At 38.1% G+C, this 21,673-nt stretch overlaps 1 non-coding gene across 1 annotated transcript; it reads left to right on the top strand.

Annotated features, from left to right (window-relative positions):
* Nucleotides 1-19,090: 19,090 nt before the first annotated feature.
* Nucleotides 19,091-19,192, top strand: LOC132541055 (U6 spliceosomal RNA). The gene has a single exon (XR_009552245.1). It is a non-coding gene; the product is annotated as a U6 spliceosomal RNA (small nuclear RNA).
* The last annotated feature ends 2,481 nt before the right edge of the window (nt 19,193-21,673 follow it).

Below are 21,673 nucleotides of genomic sequence, written 5' to 3'. Positions count from 1 at the left end.
GTTTCCTCTGGAACAAGTCCACACATTCCGGTAAACATTAGCCCCAATAGACAGAGACCTAAGGTGCGGTACCCATATTCCTCCACAGATCTTAAAAAACTTCACCAAGCAATTAAGGAGGACGGAGTTCATGCTCCATGGACCAGATCCATTTTGCATGGCCTTCTCCAGAACCTTAATACCCCCCAAGACTAGAGGGACACAGCTCATGCTATGCTCCCAGGCCTGCTCTTCCTTCAAGTGGAAGCATCTTTTCAGGGAGGAATGCCTGCAGCAATCCCACAGGAACAGTCAGAACCAGCATAACTGGGAATTTGAGGCCCTTTTTAGGGTGGGATGCTGGGAGACAGGACTTCAGCAAGCAGATGGGAATTACACCCGGTATTTTAATCAGGTATGCACCTCTGTGCGTTACAAGCATGAGAGAGATTAAACCCCCCATGGGAGAGGCCTCAGCTCCCATTCTCTCCCTTCACCAAGAACCTGATGAAGCCCTAGCTAAACTCAACACCAGGGTCCAATCAGGTTGAGAAAGAAAAAATTCTGGCCCAGACGCCCACCAATTTTTATTAAAATCTATTGTCTTGGATGGCCTGACTTCCATCAGGCATGCATTGGTCTTAAAAACAAACACCAGACTCCTGGATTATACTGACACAGGAGATTGGATCACGCTCTTGTCAGGCAGCTATTATGATGCAAGCCTTTGCAGCTGCCCTAGAAAAGAAAAAGGGGCTTGCTTCCAGTGTGGATGGCAAGGGCATTGACATAACCAATGTTCAGAAAAAAAACTGTGACCCTGCTTCCAGTCAAGGAACCAGAGGCCCTGAACACCTTGTTCTAGATGCCAGAAAGGTTTTCATTTGAGGAAAGATTATTGGTCTAAGTTTCATAAAAATGGCATGCCCATGCCAAATATAGATTTAAACAGGGATTTAAACTAGGCGTGGGGCATCCCTCAGCCTCGCCTTCTAGAGGGAGTCAAGCAGGTTGCCCCCTTAGTGCTGAGCCTTTTTTCTGTAAACAAGAGCCCAGCCCAGGACCCAACCCGTCGCTCCACCCACCACACCATGTAACAATAGCAGAGGGTGAGCAGGAGGAGGAGTGCGAGGTGTGTGGGAATTCCCAGCATAAAAATGGCCAGCTGGAGCAAGAAAACGGTGTGGATTCAGAGCCTGAGATTTTGTGGACCACCCCTGTTTTAGAAAGGGGTCACCCTACTATGACAGTAAGGACTGGTAAAATTCCTTTTAAGTGTTTGATTGATAACAGAGCAGACAAGACTATTTTAAGGCAAGCAGAGGTTCCCCAGAGTTGGGAACTCCTTCCAGGACCACATATACATGGTGTGGGAGGCTTGACACAAGATTTCCTCACACGAGATTCACTTGTGTGGGAAGACCCAGAAGGGACAACCAGATGCTTTTGTTCTTTGATAGCTGATATTAGCACCAATTTACTAGGCAGAGACTCTCTGGAAGTTCTTGATGTGGTAATATCCTCAGACACCTTTGCAGGGTGTCTCTCACTCCCTTGAGACTTCTAGATCTGACCAGCACCCCCAATACTAACAGCCACTGTTCATAACGAAACTCCCTGCTTAGATTGGCTTTCTAACAAGCCTGTCTGGGTGGAGCATTGGCCTTTGCCTAGGGAGAAGCTAGAAATTTTAAAAGAGCTCGTCCAAGAGCAGTTGTCCTTGGGACACATTCGCCAATCCAGAAGCCCATGGAATACTCCTGTCTTTGTGATTAAAAAGTGCTCGGGAAAATGGCGCCTCCTCCAAGATCTCTGTGTGGTTAATAAAACCATGCAGGTTTGGAGCTACTCCCGAAGGGGTTTGCCTCTTGCTTTGGCAATTCCCATGGGAATTCCAATCATAGCTATCAATATAAAAGATTTTTTTTCTCTATTCCCTTGCACACACAAGATTGTAAATGTTTTGCCTTCTCTGTTCCTTCTATTAATAACGCCAACCCTGCCGATAGATTTGAGTGGGTGATACAGACCCAGGGCATGGCCAATAGTCCTACTATTTGTCAAGAGGCTGTTAAATCTGCTCCTTTTCCATAATTCATAAGGGCCTTAAGATTTTCCACTATATGGATGATGTCTTAATATTGGGAAAATTAGATACAGATCTCTCTGCCCTACATGATTTTCTTATTCCTGCCTTAAAGAAAAACAGCCATAATGTAGCTCCTGAGAAGGTACAGCTAATTCCTCCAATATCTTTCTTAGGCTCAGAGATTTCTCTAACACAGATTTATCCCTTAAAACCTTCTGTTACTATTCCTTCTAATCTCAGTCTTGCTTCTTTACAAAGTTTTCTTGGAAATTTAAATTGGTTTAGGCAATATTGTTATCTCCCCACTAGCTGCAACCACTGTTTGATCTGTAAACAGTAAAAGGAGACAAACAGCCCTCCTCAAAGTGTACTATAACCGCCAAAGCCTCCTTAGTGCTAGAAAGGGTTAATCAGGCTCTCTAGGACATGCACCTCTTTAGGTTCTCCCCCTCCTCTCCCATAAATCTTTTGATGCTTACCTCCTCCCCTACCATGGTGGGGCCTATATAGCAGAGTCACGGTGTTCTCAAATGGCTTCATATGCCATTAGCTCCAAGACTTCTTACTGAGATTGATTCCTTAGCATCTATGATTTGCCAAGGAAGAAACAGATCAATTCAGGTCTTAGGAAGGGAACAAGATTCAATTATTCTTCCTTTTTCTCTCACAGATACAGAGTGGCTCATAAGCCACCATTCTCGTTTTGGCATAAATTTAATGGGTTTTCCAGGACAATTAGATACTCATATTCTTTCTAATAAATTTACAGCCTTTTTACCTCTTTTGCCTCTACTAGTACCTAGACTTTTCTCTCAAGATCCCATTCCCTCTGCTCCCACAATTTTACTGATGGTGGCAAGAAGGAAGCTGCTGCCTTTATATATTATCCAGATAAACAATGTCCCATGTCTCTCTTTACTGAGCTTTCTGATAACTCCCCTCAGTACAAAGAACTCTATGCTGTTCTCCTAGCCTTAAAAGCTGTACCAGAACCCTACAACCTTCTTTCTGACAGTGTGTATACTGTTAACTTACTTCCATGGCTTGCTCATTCTTATATGAGAATTGATGACAACTCACTTTCTCCTCTCTTAATGCAACTTGCCTCTATGCTCTGTTCTCGAACTCAACCACTATATGTTCAACACCTTCATTCCCACAGCACTTTTCCTGGTCCCTTGTCTTAAGGGAATGCTTCAGCCTACCACCTCGCCTCCACAGGAATTCTCCTAGCTTCTGTCTCTAATCCTGCTAATTTTCTTTCCTTGACCCATGTTAATCTTAACATGGGTCAAGGAAAGAACCCATGTTAATCTTAAAGGCCTTCGACCTCGCTTTCCTGATGGCACAGTTGAAATGTATTCTTGCTATATACTCCTCCTGTGCACATCTAATCAAGACATCTGTTGTTAACCCCTGAGGCTTAAAAGCCAACACTCTTTGGCAAATTGATGTCACCCACTTACCCAACTTTGGCAAACAATAATATGTGTTTGTCTCAATTGATACCTTTTCTAAATTTATATGGGCGACAGCTCAGATAGGAGAAAGCTCAAAAAAGCTTATAAGCCATATGCTCTCCTGTTTTGTTGTAATGGGAATTCCTCTTGAACTTAAAATGGACAATGGGAATGCTTTTACCCGCAAACAATTTAAAGACTTTTGTTCCCTCTGGAACATTATTCACACTACAGGCATTCCTTATAATCCACAGGGGCAAGGCATTGTCGAGAGGGCCCATCAAACTCTCAAGGCTCAATTAAATAAACAAAAAGGGGAATTATACCCCCAAATATCCAGCTGGAAAATGCATTAACTACATTAAATCTCTTTAATATTTACAAAAACTCAGACCAACCTCCTATTATTCTTCATTAGCAAACACCATCCACCCTCCCAGCTATTAAGGTTAAATGGAAAGACCAACTCTATATAATTTGGAAAGGACCTGGCCCCCCTATTGACCATGGGGAGGGGTTTTACATGCGTGTTTCTGCAGGATTACTTAAAATCTGTCTGGCTTCCTGCCTGCCATATCCAGCAATACCCGCATGATGGTGCTGCTATCCCTGAGGAAGAAGAAATACTGCAAGAGGACTGGATGCAGGATGCACCCCAGGACCCATAATATGACATGGCGGGATCTGAAAAATCTGGTTCACAGAGCCCTTTCTTCCCGCCCCCTTTCTCTGAATATCTTATGCTATGACTGGCCAGTTGTGTTTTGTGAGTGAGTGTATGAACCATTTTGTATGAACCATTTTGCTCAGAGTACTCTGAAACTTAACTTACTTTATATAAAAATGCTGGACACAGCCATGGTTTCTGGAGATGTCCAGAAACAGTCAAAAAATTGTTTTTTCCTCTTTTGATTTTTTAAAAAATCTTGGTATAAATGTGAAACGCTTAATCTTGAAAACTGTGTGAGTAAAGATGGTTCAAATAAGACAGATAAGTTTCTGGTTTCTCTCCCATGTCACTGAGTAAGCAGCAGCCCAGATTGGCTCCGGTCGATTTCTCTCCAACCCAGAGAGCATGTGCCTGGGAAGAAACACCCTCACGCTAGCCCTTTAAGAACTCCTACCTTCTGTACCTCAAGAAAAAATCCATACTACCAGTGAAGGGAAGTGATAGGACAGGAGCATAAGAAAGCTTTGAATTCCAGCTCCATCAGGACCGGGAGAGAGAAAGGAAAAAGAAGGACATATGGATGAAGTAATAGAGTGGTTTGGAGGGGAAGAGAGGACTGGACCTGGAAAAAAGGGGGCAATATGTACAAATGTAGACAGATAGTTGTAGAGATGATGGTTGGCCATGTCTAAAACTTTAGGGGAACTGTGGTGGCTTGCAGTGGGGATACTGAAGATTCAGAACTCTGGTGGTGAAATGGTGTAGAATTATACCTCTGTTGACATGTAATTTTGTAAATAAATATTAAATCACTAATAAAATTTTTAAAAAATCAGCAAGTTAGGCAATAAACATCAGGATATCATATGTGAGTTAAAATAAAGGGAAAATTATTTAATGATAGAAAATTAATATATAACAGTGATAACTCTAAGCCAGGTAATGGGGTACTTGGTAGAGTGCAAGTGACACCATGTATAATGATCCAGGGCCCTTGGTCCCAACCTGTAGGGTGGGAAACTTCATGAGTGATAAAGCAGTGCTCCAGGTCTCTCTTCCTTTCTCTCTCTCCCTCATGTACATGCATTTTTTACTATTAATTTCTTTGTATCAAAAAATAAAAAGAAGAAAACATGTCTGCTAGGATTTGGTGGATTCGTGGAGTAAGCACTGACCCTAAGCAAAAATGCTATTTGTTATTGTTCTTTATTTCTCTGAAGATTTTAATGATACATTTTAGAAATTTTTCACCTAGCTTATCTTGTAGTCATTTTTTTTCTTTCAAATTGCAAGTTATTTGTTTTTTTTTTCTGTATGTTTTGGACTTTATAATTTATATTGGAGGTTTTCCTTGGGTATCCAAGACTCCTCACATGTATATTAATAATCAAGACTTACCTGAAAGTTAAAAAAAAAGTCCATCTGTTTAAAAAACATATTCAAATACAGAGTAGGCTACATTAGATTTATTATTCACTATATTTGTAATTACTGAAAAGCAAGAGAAGGATTGTTTGTTTCATCAAGGGAACCTTTGAGCATTCGTAGTGACTGGGACATAGTAAGCAGCAGCTAAACAGTTGTACCCATGATCAGTGGGGAAACAATTACAGAAGTCAGATCTTCCACCTTCTGCATGCCACAGTGACCTTGGGTCCATACTCCCAGAGGAATAAAGACTAGGAAAGCTATCAGGGGAGGGGATGGTATACGGAGATCTGGTGATGGGAATTGTGTGGAGTTGTACCCCTCTTATCCTATGGTTTTGTTAATGTCTACTTTTTTAAATAAATAAAAAGTTAAAAAATAAATAAATGAATGGGAGAAAGATGGAATTGGAAATTTGTATCTACTGGAATACATAAAACTAAGTTACCAAATTTTAATTTATGGACTTATATTTGAAGTGATTGAAGGTTTAGGTCAATTTGTATCAATTTAAAATAATTAATAAGAGAAAATATCAATTATTATTTGTTCATATGATAAGAAAAATAACAATAAAGCTTGTTTGACCATTAATGCCACCAGCAGAATTTGTTTACTAATATTTAAAAAGCTTTCATAGTTGAGGTACTATTCAAATAAACATTTAAATTATGCAATATTATAATTATAATGTTTTTAGCATATTTATATGATTATGCTGATCTTATTTTGGTGTAGTGTGTCATTGCTAAAGAGGAGCTCATCCTGTTATCTGTATCTCATCATTCTGCAACCCCTTGTCACACCCTTAGCTCTAAGCAGCCACTAATCTATTTTGTTTCTCAAGAATTTACCATTCTGTTAATTTTATATGAATGTATAAAAGTTTATTTATTTGTATAACTCCTTGACAATACCATTCATCATTCACCTCCAAATCTCCATGTTATATACCAAAATGCATCTTTTATACCTGTTAACATTTTAGAAGTAAAATAAATAGTTTGGAAAAAATGAGTGAATGATTTGCTCCTATTAGTAATTAGATAATACTCTTCTTTGGGAACTTACAACACATATTTTTGTCATTTTCACTGCATAAATAATTGTCTCAAACTATTATTCAATCATGAAATGAATTTTTTTTTTTTTTTGTCAAAAAAGCTAAGCATGGACAGGGAAACAGAGCACCTGGTTTTTATGTTTGAGACTCAGAGGTGGCAGGTTTAATCCCAGACACCACAGTAAGTCAGAGTTAAGCAGTTGTCTGACTTCTCTCTCTCTTTGTCTCCCTCTCTCTCTCTAAAACAAACAAACAAACAAACAAATAAATCATGAAAAACAACCAAGCAATCCCAGAGGAAATAAATTAAAAAATTGCATGTGCCAGACTTGGCTCTGCAAACAAGACCACTAAGAAATAAAAATGTGGCACATGCTGACATCAGGGGAGATGTCTACACCTCCGGGAGGCATGCCTATGGTGTAGCAGCTACCGGATCAGACTCTTCCCCAAAACAACAAATATGCACAATTATTGAATTTAACAATTCACTAACTACAGCTGAGACATCTGCAAAAGCATCAGGTGGGTGATCACCAGCACATGACTGGGATGAGAGGGGGCATGGGACTGAAGGCAAACAGAAACAGTTACCATTTTCCCTCTATACACAGCAAACCATCAAGGCAACATACAGTGCTGGCAGTCAGACAAGAGAATTTATGACCTTTTAATCCATGACATCAGGGTACATTAGCACTGAATTTCAGGCAAGGACACACTATAAAAAGCAGAGGGCATTTGTGCCCAAAAGAAGTCTGATCTGTTGCCAAAACATAAAGGTAATTTGTAGCAGCTGGTAGCAGCTGCTTCTATGAACATGGCCACAGTTCTGACCCCCGAGGCTTTGCTTCAGACTGAAATCACACAGAGAAACCATACACATGCACCATATGGAGCACAAAACAGCTCAAAGAAACAACAACAACAACAATAAAAATCTAACCCTAACTCACACCTCTGCACGATACAAAACATAAATAAAGTGAAGCCCAGAGACCACGACACTAATGCTGCAGAAATCACCACAAATCAGAGCTGAGAAGTGCTCTTCCAAAAAAAAAGGAAATGAAACATAAGAAAATAGAGGGACTGCAGGGTTGGGCGGTAGCACAGCAGGTTAAGTTAAGCACACATGACTTAAAGAGCAAGGACTGGTATAAGGATTCCAGTTCGAGCCCCTGGCTGCTTACCTGCAGGGCGGTCACTTCATGGGCAGTGAAGCAGGTCTGCAGGTGTCTGTCTTTCTCCCCCCATTTCTGTCTCCCCTCCTCTCTCTCTTTCTCTCTGTCCTATCCAACAACGACAAAAACAACAATAATAACAACAACAAAATGATAAACCACAAGGGCAAGAAAAGGGAAAAATGGCCTCCAGGAATAGTCAATTTGTAGTGCAGGCACAAAGACCCAGCAATAACCCTGGAGGCAAAAAAAAAAAAAAAAATAGAGGGACTATCAGAGAAAGGCTACAGAAATCTCATTATGAAGACTCTTTAAGAATCCAAGTATGGAGAAGTATATTCAAGAGTTGAAAGAATATTCCATTAAGGAATTAGGAAACACAAAAGAAAAGCTTTGAAAAAAGTTCTCTAAGCAGTTAGAAAATATGAATGAAGAATGTCAATCAGAGTTCACCAAGTAATTAAGAAGCATGAAAGAAAAATTGCAAATAGAATTACAGGGAGTGAGAAACACTGAGTGCAGTTCAAGCTCAGGTAGAAGGTTTAGGAAGTAGACTCATTCAAGTAGAAGACAAAATATTTAACATAGAAGATACAATTAGCCTACTTTTTACATTTAAAGATGAGGGATTGGAAAGGTTTAGAAAGAATTAACCAACTGTGAAATTTCAGACTCCATCAAGGGGTCAAATGTAAGAGTGATAGGAATTCCTGTGGAAAAGGTCAAGGTGAAAGGAACAGAGACCATATTCAGGGAAATTGTGGTGGAGTATTTTCCTTATTTAGGTAATTCTGAGAACATAGTCATTCAAGAGGTAAAGAATATACCTAGGTAAATGAATGCAAAATGACCAGCACCAAGGCACATCATTGTAAGGTCGCAGTAAACCACTTTACTAAATTGTGTAAAGAAAGAAAAAGGAAAGTGTGGTGTAAGAGGTGAATTATCTAATTTGAGGAAAAAGTTCACCTACCATTTTGCAAATAATATAAAAGTATAAGAAAAATATGAATTTCATAATGACATATATGATACTTTTCATGACTGATAATAAATTGCAAATTATTAAACTAATGCCCCTTGACCGCACATTCATTATTTTCTGCTTTTGTTAATATTAAGGCTTAACTTTTGAAGACTAAATTTCACCTTTGACAGCTGTTATAGTTTATCAGTAGAAAATTATTGGTCACTATCAGGCAGATCATCAAATAGGAAAAGAAAGAAGACACTCCTTCCTGTTTGATTTCTGATCCTTACTATAGAAATTGTTGGTTACAATAGTGTTTCTATACTTACAGAATAGCTTATATGCTGTTCCAAGTTATCGATACTAGTGGATAAAGAGTGTAGCACTCTTCTTGCAAGCTCAGAATCTCTACTATCAGATAATCAATATCATGTCTAGGAGATTTGAGTCCTGCAATTACTGCCTCCATGATTCCTTGTAGATGTACTTTAAAAAATATTAATTAGAGACAGCTGAAAATCAAGAGTGAAGGGGTAGGTAGAGAGGGAGAGAGACACCTGCAGTACTGTTTCACCACTTGCAAGGCTTTCCCCCTGCAGGTGGAGACCAGGGGCTTGAACCTGTGTCCCTGTGCATTATAATATGTATGCTCAACCAGGTGCACCATCACCCAGCCTCTATAGTTCTATTTTTAAAGTCTCAGTTCTTCAATGATCTATTAACATCTTTTATATTAAATTCCCTCTGTTGGTATGGTTTCTATTTCCTGTCTAGATCCTTCTGGATAAGTGAGTGGAATGCCTCATTAAAAAAAAGTTAAACCAACTATTTTCACTTATTTTAATCTTAAGAAAAGGTGGCCAAATACCCAAAGATAAAAGTAACTTCAGGAGAGAAATTCTTGGGGAAAGTATGTAAGGAACAGAAGGAAGCCCCAGGTTTCTTTGTTTCCTGACCGTGAGGAATGAAAAAATAAGGTATCACTGACTTCTGCTTTTGCTCCCTGGATCTCTAAAACAACAATTGAAATCTTGATTTTCATGATCTTACTACCAAAAATAAATTAGTAGTTGATATCAAGTATAGGAAAAAAAAGATATTAGCACTAACATGAAAAAATTTCCTTTTTTTAGAGCTACTGCTCTCATATTCCAACTATTTAAGAATGAAACTGCAACAAGCAGGAGCATTTGCTTTATATTCATTGCACTTAACTAAGTGCAATGAATACCTATGGAAATTGACTTATTTTAGTCTTTTTTTCTGTACATAATATTAAGCATGTGGCTTTCAGTTCTGCACCATATTTTAAGCAAAACACATATATGGAACATCAGAACTATTCCGTTCCTAAGAACTGATCAGAATCATGTGATTCCACTCCATATAGGGGAAGGGTTGTGTGATTGTAAGGAGAAATGGCAATTGGAGAGGCTATCAATTCAGACTTTCCTGAAAACCCTGAGGTATTGAGCTAGTGACTGCTGTAGTATACAGCAAACCATTTTCCCAGATAAGAGGTTACAAGGCCATTTCACATATTTCAGAGGTTTAATGGATGGCATAGTTAAAAGTGACTGAGAATAATTCCTGTTTTGTAGTAGATTTTTCAATTTGAAAGAATATTATTTTTCATCATATCATTAGTTTGTTTCACTTGTAAAGGTATATTCTTCCTGTATTTGTGTTCTCATGTTGTGACAATTGTCAGGTAAAATTTAGAATACAATTTGGTAAAGTAAGATGGAACTTCTAGCACATAAGTGAAATAAAGTTGAAGAGAAAGAGATCAAAGCAACTCTTAATAAATAAGTTAGGCATATTTCGATGTATGTGATTGAGCACAAATAAATATATAAATAAAAAGTATTTTTGAGAATTTGAAATATCAAGTATCAAATAGAAAATGTAAATGTTGAGACACTATGCATAGCTATTAGGTTTTTTGTTTGTTTTTGTTTTGATCGTCACAGGTTCTTCACCACTCTGAGTGGACATTTTTCTGAGATTGAGATAGAAAGATAAAGAGAAAGTCACCAAAATTTCCCCAGTATGGGGGAGCTTGGCTGGAACCTGGGTCATGCACATGATAAAGCAGCATGAAAAAGTCACTGAACTATCCAGACAAGCTATCTTGCCACCTTATTTAGTTTGTTTTTAAGGAATTCTTGAGTGAGCATTTAGGCTGTCCTAGAAGACGATCAGTTTTAGTCTCTAATAAATATACAAGTATGGAGTACTGGACCTGACCTTTGTTTTGATGTCAGTGGTATATTTATGCTGTGGAGAAACTTCCATCTTAAAGTGCAAACAGAACTGTCTTTCAACACTGTGACCCTCCTGGGTGAGATATTTATCAACCCACTAGATTCTTGGAGGATGTCAAATTTGCTTCAACATGAACAGTAATAGCAAATGAAGAAAATAAATTCTCTTGATAGACATTTTATTGAGTTTAGTAAGTAGATTTATGATGACCATGTCGTTTCATCTTCTGTTCTATGATACTCTGCATGTTTCTGTTCCCCCATCTCCGAATTCACTTGCTAGAGTCCTAACATTTGATACAATAGTTTGTTATTTATTTATTTTTATTGGGAAGGGTAGATGGCTTACATCAGTCTTTAGTACTTACATCAGTACTTAGGTACAACAGCTCATCTCCCCTTGACTGGGGGTTAGGAGACACAACAGGATGACACACAATGCCTCTTCACCCTGTCCCTTTCCTTCCTTCTCCATAGTCTTTTGTCTTGATGTAAACTAGATACAATGGTAAGGCCTTGGGGAACAGGAATGCAACAAAATAAAATACCTCAGATTGACTCTCACAAAGGAGGTGAAGGGCATTTACAAGGAAAATTCTAAGGCATTGTTAAAAGAGCCAGAGTCTTAACAATGCATGATATTACTGCTCCAGGATGCTTCTTTATTCAGAGACAGAGATGCTTAGATAGAAAGAAAGAGAGGGACAGAGACCACACACAAGCTTCTTCCTCTGCCAAATAATCTCCAACATGGTGCTGGGCCTCAAATCTGGATCCGTGGCTTGGCATTGAATTCTCCTGAGTACACATGTTATAATGTGCAAGGAGCCAGGTTCAAGTCTCCAGTCCCCACCTGTAGGGGGAAGCTTCACAAGTGGTGAAGCAGGGCTGCAGGTGTCTCTCTGTTTCTCTCCCTCTCTGTCTCCCCATACCTCTTGACTTCTGGCTGTCTCTATCCAATAAGTAAAGATAATATAGTAATAAAAAAAAAAGAAATTCAAACCATGATGTAGACTGAGAGAGTTACTGGTTGCTGTAATAGGGGAAAGCACAACATGAAGTGAGAGCCCAAGAATGGGATATGTGGATGTTTCAGTGGAGTAAGATAAAAAGAATTAATAACATAAGAACATAAGAGATCCTAAAAAAAAAAAAAAAAGATGTCTGAACTGAAGGTTAGAAGATGAGAGTTGAGACCAAAAGAATAAATAGCAGCTTGTAGAGTTTAGAAATTACTCTCAATTTTGCCCTGTCAAAATTTTCTAGTTCTATACTTCGTAGTAACTGACTTAATAAACAACTTCTTTTTTTATTTGTTGGGGGATTAATGTTTTATAATCAACAGTAAATACAAACGCCTGTACATGCATAACATTTCATAGTTTTCTACTTAACAATGCAAGCTCCACTAGGTCCTCTGCCATCATGTTCCAGGACCTGAACCCTCCCCCACCCTACCAATCTAAGAGTCGTTTACTTTAGTGCAATATACCAATTTCATTCCATGTTCTGCTTAGTGTCTTCTCTTCTGATCTTGTTTTTCAGCTTCTTCCTGTGATTAAGATCATCTCATATTCATCCTTTTATTTCTGACTTATTTTACTTAACATGATTTCTTCAAGCTCCATCCAAGATGGGCTAAAAATGGTGAAACCACCATTTTTAATACCTGAGTAGTACTCCATTGAATACACAACTTCTTTATATTCTTTTCTTCCTACATGTCCATATTTTGACCTGAAATAAGAGTTCTTTTTTTGCCCAGTAAAGGGCCATGCCCACACATCACTACCTTCTCAGACAAAGCCTTTGGAAAAATGGCAAAATACTAATGAGTGAAGTTTGTTGTAGTAGTTCACAAAAAAATATTTTACAGGTGTTTCTTGAGACTGGTTACATCACAAATAGACATATATCCTTAGACTCAGTGATTTTCCTTTTATGAATATATCCTCGGTGACTCGGAGAAAATGCATGGCCTGAGCTCTGCAAGGAGGCTGCTTCAAAGTGGGAAGTTTGGGTGAGGGTAGGAATTCTGGGTCAGTATTGCCATAGGGGTGCACTGGGTGGTCAGACAAGAACTAAAGAAGAGTCCTATAAGAGGCCAAAAAGGGAGAAGAATCAGGGAGATTGGCTGGGAGTTTTCTGTTTTGCTAGTTCCCAACCCCCACACCAGCTACTCCTGGTGGGACTTCTGTGGAAAGAATTTCTTTAGCAAGATTCTTGTATCAGCAGTGGTGCCTTTCAAATGCGTGTCATTCAAAAGACATTGAAGGTAGTAGGAACTCTTATCTGTGTGACAGAATACCTGACCAATCAAGGCCTTGGTCTTGCTTTGGTACCTGTGTTTTCTGCTAATGCCTGAGTTTGCCTGATAGCTACCTCTTAGAATTATTTATTTTTAGCCTGGTTTAGGAAAGAGATGAAGCTGTGTGGAGCCAGTCAGTACTGGTTCAAAATGCAGACTGTTAGGGAATTTTATTTAATTTTATTCTATTATCATTATTACTTGTACTTGTCTCTTTTCCCCCCTATCCAACTTGAGCAAAAGTAACCATTGCTGCTTCTTCCATTGATAGGTGATTTGGTGTGCTACACATTCTGGGAGGGATTTCTCTCTCTCTCTCTCTCTCTCTCTCTTTTCTACTTCTCTTTTTCTTTCTTTAAAGCTGATCTGAAAAAATCTTTCCTTTAACTGGTTTTTTCTTTCTTTTTTATTCACTGGCACTCATTTGTGAATTATCTTGTAGAAGAAGTCTGACTGAGAGTAGATTATTTCTTCTCTCTCTCTCTCCCCCTGTGTCTCTTTCCTCTTTCCTTCTCTCTTTTCACACTATCTCTAGAATTTATAGTTGACAGCTTATTTTCATACTTGTTTATTCTTACTTTTCCTTGCTTCTTTTCTTTCCTTTCTTTCTTTCCTTTTTTTCCTTTCCTTTTTCTTTCCCTTTGTATTGTTGGTTTTTGTTTTTAGAGTGGAGGCGCTGCTTGACTATCTGGTTTTGGTTGAACTGTATTAATCTTTGCTTTGGCTGCTATTGTACTTTCTGAGGTTTGTGATTTCATCTGAGAAAAGACTCCACTGTGGCCTATACTCACACAACACAACTGAAGAGCAACAGGACAGAAAAATACAAACTACACCAACTAAAAAAAAAAATGATCAAATTGAGAGCAAATAAAACTACTAGCACAATGAATGAGGACAAGACCCCAGAAGAAACTCAAAATAAGTCAAAAGCAAGTATAGATAAGAGAACTATCCAAACAGTAATGGAACTATTAGTTACAGAAATGATGACAACTATTGAGAAAAGGGCTATTAGAATTAGGAAAACAATAGATGAGATACTCAAGGAAAATACCAGCTACCTTGAGGTAATTAGAGAACTGAACGCTGACATAGCTGAGCTAAAAGGAAAACTAGCAGAATAAACTAATTCTGTAACTGAATTGAAGAAGGAAGCTGAGGGAAGGGAAATCAGATTAACAGAAGCAGAAAACAGAATTAGTCAGACAGAGGATGAGCTAGAGAAAACTAAGAAGGAAGTAAAAGAGCTAAAAAAGAGATTGAGAGACACTGTAAACAACTACAGGGACATATGGGATGATCTCAAAAGAAGTAACATTTGCATAATTGGCCTGCCAGTGGAAGAGAGGTAGGGCAAGTAAACATCCTAGAGGAAATAATAGAAGAAAACTGCCCATCCATAAATAAGAGAAAGGACTTGAAGATGAATGTATCCCATATAAATTGCATGCAATCACAAATACCACCACTGTATGTATAGTATTTTTCTACTGAAAACTTCTAATATTGACATCTCTCCATATTCCTCATCTTATATTTCATTAATGCCATCTTTTTCAGAAGAATTCTTTGGATTTTAATGTGACGCAATATAAAGGTTGAGAGTATTGTAAGAAGAAACATGTAGAAAGCCTCAAACTCTTACTAGAGCAGAGAAAGTACTTTAGAGGGAGAATTAATTATGAAAAACATTTTTATAATAAAAACAATTATGTCTATCTACTTATGCATCAATAGATTTATAGCTGAGTCAACTCATATACACATACTTTTAATTATGTATATTCATAAAATGCATATACATATACCTTCCACACTATTAACCTTCATTTTAAGGGATGAATTGGATTGAGGTAGGGGAGCGACTGTCACATTTTATATTGTACTCATTTTGAAATAAGTATACACTAATAATAGTTTAATAGAATCAATAAGGAATTTTTACAGAAAGGCACAGATTCACAGTACAAAAAAAAAAAAAAAAAAAAACCTCTATGGCATTAATTCTGCCTCTACAAAAAAAAAAAATCATAGATGCCTAGAGCTGAAAGGAGCCCAAGAGACAACCCAGCCCAGACAGAACTGTGTCTAGCCCATCCAGCAGATGGTTACATATTCTTTCCTTTATGTTCCCCAGGAATGGAGAGAGTCCCATGACAGTCTATTCTTGGGTTCAATTATCCTTCCTCACTTGAAATTTTCACTTCTGAAGAAGTCAATTCCCAAAGCTAAGAGACATTGTTAGTAAAGGATTATTTTTAGTTATTATTCAGAAGTATATGGGTTGAAAGATGAAGGGTAAAAAAAAAAAATCAAATACCTGATACCTGTGCCAAACAGAAATTATTTGTTCAAGTATTTCTACTTGCCCCAGTATAACAAAGGATCTGATACTTTAGCAAGTCCCATGGGAAAGCGTATAAGTAAACTGGAAAGGCTTCTAACTGTGAATGAAATACGGAAGTCTACAGAGCCTTTGTTTGGCTTTATCACGTTTTGGATGCCTGGACATTCCAGTATAAACCTTCACACATTGTAACTAAAGACAACCACTAGTTTTAATCTGTCTAATTGCATAGGTTAGGTTTTTTGTTTTTTGTTTTTTTTTAAAGAATCTCATAATCGCCGCAGGAGCCTATGTAATCTCTGCTTCCCTGTAGGTCTGAGCTAGCATTCCGTGGTCATGGCTAGGAATGTTCTAGGCTGCACTAATTTCAAGACCCATCTTCGTAGAGTGGTAGAGTATGTTGGCCCAACCTTCCTTCAGAGAATGAAGCTGTCTCTACTATTGTCGATCCTTATAGGGGAAAGTTCCTATAGGGGCCCACCTAGGGGTACACTATGTTGTTCCTGATGGAGATGTCCAGTGACAGTGGAGAGAGGGATCTGTTAGAGGTCTGGGACCATTATGTCTATATGGAAATCTCAGGACTTCTTGACTAGGGCTTTAAATGATAGGGTGGCCTGGTAGTAACCAAAAGAGCCATCTTAAGAGTATGCCAGTCTCTTGCCCTTATCCAGCTTTTGTAGTCCTTATGCTGTCTGACAAGGTTAGCCTTGGAGTGATTGAGGGAAGTGAAACAGAAGTAGGTGAGGAGGATATTAGATCTAAGTAGAAACTATTTGATTCAGTACTTTATGGAATCTTTTTTAGGTCTTTCTATTTGCTTGAGTCACTATAAACTATTGTGCACTTTTGCTTTAAGATATATATTTTCTCCTAACTTATGGATACATGTGCACATGTACTTTATCTCATGGGCCGTGGTCTATATGTAGGTTTTGGGACTCTGTTAGGAAGTATACCACCTGAAATGGAATTAAGGAGTCCTATAAACTAGGAAAGGTTTCACCAGAGTATAGAAGCTGAAGGGTTGACTTTCCATGACTGATGTCTCTAGACACAGGCTGAAATGAAACATACTGAGGCAGGACTGGTTGCATTGATTAGGTTGAGATCTGCAGATGCAGTATCAATTGGTATGAATTGAGAAAAGCATGCCAGAAAGCAAAACCCACCCCAGAGATTCCAGGACTTGGAGAAATATGAGTTTTATAGAGAATGGGGATGGTTCCTGTTCTCTTAGGGTTTAAGGAGGCAATAGATAGCTATTCTTTTTTAATTTTTTTATATTTATTTATTTCCCCTTTCATTGTCCTTATTGTTTTTTAATTGTTACTGTAGTTATTATTGTTGTTATTGATGCTGTCATTGTTAGATAGGACAGAGAGAAATGGAGAGAGGGGAAAACAGAGGGAAGAGAAAGACAGACATCTGCAGACCTGCTTCACCACTTGTGAAGCGACTCTTCTGCAGGTGGGGAGCTGGGGGCTCGAAGTGGGATCTTTATGCTGGTCCTTGCGCTTTGCACCACATGCACTTAACCCACTGCAAGATAGTTATTCTTACAACCAAATTATTTGGAAATTTGGTTTACTTTAAAAGTTCCATTTTTAGGATTTGTTGTATTATACAAGACCTAACCATAATTTATGTCCTTTAATGCTTTCAACCTAAGCTCATATCTGAAGTTCTTCCCATCCTATTCATTCTCCAAAAATGAATCCCAATGATGCAGTGAGGCTTAAAGACAGAGTAAGAATGCTTTTGTTCAGTACAGCCTAGAATGTTCCTAGCCATGACAACAGAATCCAACCTCAGACCTACAGAGAAGTAAAGGTTATACAGGTTCCTGCAATGAATATGGGCCCCAGATCAAGTCAATGAAGTTTAAAGTTAACATTATTTATATACTTTTTCCGTATTTGAGAGCTCCTCTCTGCCCTTTCTAGTCCTATATCCAATTCTGACACCATACCTTTGGTCCACCTGTATGTTAACTGTTGGGCTCAGGCAAAAATTAGTAAAGTCATGGACCCCTTGGAATGTAACTAAAATAGGCCTACTAGATTTTTCCAAAGTGGAGACCCCAAATCATCTGCAATATTCTTGCCTTTAGGTTCCTGATTATTTAACAATTTGTTCTAGTTTATATCTTAATGCTTCTTCAGCCATCAAGTTCAGATACTACCATGACACCAATCAGACTTCCCTGGGCAGATGCAGTCACCCATGTGTCCTGGAGCCCCACCTCACCTGAGTCCTGCCCCACAAGGGAAAGAGAGAGGCAGGCTAGGTGTATGGATTGACCTGCCAATGCCCGTGCTCAGCGGAGAAGCAATTACAGAAGCCAGACCTCCTACCTTCTGTACTGTATAATGATTCTGGGTCCATGCTCCCAGAGGGTTAAAGAATGGGAAAGCTTTAAAGGTAGGGGATGGGATATAGAGTTTTGGTGTTGGGAATTTTGTGGAATTGTACCCCTCTTTTCCTATAGTCTTGTCCATATTTCATATATATACCAGAAACCTACTTTTTGGGAATTCAACTGGAAAACTGATCAAATCCCCTTAATGCACTCCTGAAGAATTCCAGGGTTTGTTTCTACTTTGTTCTCTATCCAAAAAGTATTCCTGCTCAGATGTTAAGTATGTCAAGAAAGCATTACCTAATGAGAATGCTGCCTTAGTCAAGGAGGAAATGACGGTTTAAAGATGAAACTAAATCTCTAAATATTGGGTACATTTTAAAGTTTATACCTGCTCTATATTTTTTAATTATTCTTTTAAAAAACAGTTGTGCTAGAGAGGAGCTATTATTGTACTACTTATTCATTTTACAACAAAAGATAGTTTCTAAAGTTGCGAATCACATTAGTATAAAGAATAGATAACTTGCTAGTATTATAAAACACTGAGAAGCATTTTATGAAGGTTGCTATTGTCATACTTGGCTACTAGCTCTCACAACCCTTGTGACCTAACATATAAGAAACAGTTTTACTTTCATTCCAATATTTATCCATTTATAATGATGGATCAATATTATTCAACAGACTTTTCACTGAATGGAGATATTGCTTTATATTCTGAGGACAGAAATAAAGACACAGGCCTTATGGTTTAGTACAGAAATCATAACTGACATTTGAAGTTAGAGGACTCAGATGTTTCAGTTTCTTATTTTACATATCCAGATACCATTCAGACCAAGAGGTGGGCAGTGAGGTCAAACGATAAGACACTTAAAATCTTTCAAGTGTTGCTTGAGAAGCACTATCAAGATCCCCTCTACCACTTTTTATTTCATGTACAACTACTCTATTCATGTACTTGCTTTGGCGTCACATACACTGAAATTGGAATGATACAGAGACAATTAGCATGACCCCTGTGTAAGGATGACACTGAAATTTGTAAAACTATTCTTTGCAGATGGAATAGTCTTTTATGTTTCTTTATTATCTTTATTTATTTATTGGATAGAGACAGCCAGAAATTGAGAGAGAAGGGGACGATAAGGAAAGAGACAGAGAGACACCTGCAGCACTGCTTCACCGCTGTCAAGGCTTTCCCTCTGAAAATCAGAACCAAGGACTCAAACCTGGGTCCTTGTGCACTGTAACATGCTCCATCAAGCAGATGCACCACCACTTTTCCCCTTGTTATTTCTTTTAATTATTATTTTTGATAGGACAGAGAGAAATTGAGAGGAAAGAGAGAGAAAGATATACATCTGCAGCCCTGCTTCACTGCTTGTGAAGCTCCCTGCCTCCCTACCCCAATTCTGCAAGTAGAGAAGAGGGACTTGAACCCAAGTCCTTGTATATGGTAATGTATGTGCTCAACCAACGGTGCCACCACCTGGCCTCCACAGATGGAAAAATCTTTCTCCTCATTCCCTTGTCAAGGTTAGGGAATCAGAATGTTTGGAAACAGCTTTCACAGTTGGGGTAGGTAGGTGCAACTGACATTTATAGCATAAAGACTATGGATGATCCTAACCATCTTACAGTACACTGGACAATCACCCACACCAAAGAATTATCCCTTTCAAAATGCTAATAATGTTCAGGTTGAACTCCCCTTTATTACTTTTCTACCTTTCTAGTCTTTACAAAACTCATGACCATTCCATTGGATGCTTCCTGTCCACTGGAAGACTCATACCCCAAATCTTCACGTTGTACCTGTTCTCAGTCTAAATATCATTCATCACAGGGCTTCATCCCTGATATACTCCAGATTTCACACTTTAATTCTCATTTCAGCCACTCTACCATATCATCTATATTTCATTTTCTTCATGTAATATACCATTCATTCTCGTTTGCTTCTACATCTCCTGTTACAAGAACAATGTTGCCATCTAACCTAATAGGCTTTCAATAAATACCTATACTAAGCGTGACTCTCTCTCTATATATATACATATATATGTATATATATTCACATTAATTCATATTCACACACAGTATTTGGTAAGCCTTTATCTGGGAGTAATACCTTTTTCCAATATTTATTGTGCACTTGCTGTGGGATAAACACTCCAACAGCTTTGCATGGATTAGCTCATTTAATCCTCGCAACAACTCAATCAGGTAGGCATGTTAACAATTTCTATTTTCATCATGAGAAAACTAAGGATAAAGTAACTTACTAAGGTCAAATAGTCAGTACATAAATATGTAGCTCCTACCCAGGTAATGTCTGTGCTCTGAACCAGGAAGTCTATGTAAGCTCCTTTATTTGTGAAATGTGAGCTAAAAATTCATAGATGAATTTTCATGTTGGTTACAGAAGCCTTAATCATATGATTATTTTTGTTCAATGCAAATCCATCCAAGAGAAATATATCGCTTATGTAAGGTCCCAGTGTTATCTATGTTTCATCTACTCTGTATGTGAAAATAATATACCCTAAGCATTTTCTGGCATTTAATAATCCATTATGGTAAGTGTTGTCAGAGTCTTATTATATATATATATATATATATATATATATATATATATATATATATATATATATATAATGACCAAACAGAAAAGTCTTGCTCCTCCATTATTTTTTAAATGATATGAGCATACAGAAGACACACGTATTATGTATGGGTTGATAAAAACAGCTGATATATAATATAGCAATCTGGCTAGGGGGATAGCTCAATTGGTAGTGCATCTGGCCTGCATTCCTGAGGCAGCTGGTTTGATCTCTGGTGCCTTATATTCTGGTTTCTCTCTTTGTCTGTCATAGGAAACTCTCTCTCCCTCTCTCTCTCTCTCTCTTGCTCCTGCTCCCCCCCGTATCTCCATCAGATGTAATAAATATAATAGAGTAATTTGAAGTGCTAAAAGAGCAGAAGTTGTACTAGAGAATGCTGCCCATGTCACCAGTCCCTTATACTTTTTAAATTAAGAAACTTCTCTCTCTTAACCTCTTAAAAATACAGTTCACAATTATATTGAATAAACCCACAGGCTGTTATTTGGAAACATAAAACAGGCACATGAACAAATTCTCAACAGGGTGACAATTTTCTTTTTCTTTTAACCTCTTGCAAATGCCAACTTGCCATTCCTCAAATTACTCTTTGGAGAAAATAAAGGCAATACAGTTAAAACAGCTGTCTCTGAATTCCTAAGTGTGCTGTCAGGAGCAAAGCATAAACTTTGTTGTTTTCTTTTATTGTTAAGGAATAAAACTACTTTGAGGTTCTTTGCCTTCACCCATAAAATACAGATGTTCAGAAAAGAAACTATTTTCCTGACCACAAGGAACATTCTTTCCCCCCAATCCCTCAAAAATAAAATAAAATAAAGAATCCTATACAAGGACTGCTGACAATTATCAAGTATTTGAGACGTGTAATAGTGTCCCCTTTGATACGGCACACATTTCAAGATTCTGCATT

The sequence above is a fragment of the Erinaceus europaeus genome, chromosome 10 (genome assembly GCF_950295315.1).
Source record: "Erinaceus europaeus chromosome 10, mEriEur2.1, whole genome shotgun sequence".
Classification (NCBI taxonomy): Eukaryota; Metazoa; Chordata; class Mammalia; order Eulipotyphla; family Erinaceidae; genus Erinaceus; species Erinaceus europaeus.
The sequence above is the reverse complement of the archived record's forward strand: the minus strand, read 5'-3'. Positions and strand labels throughout refer to the sequence as shown.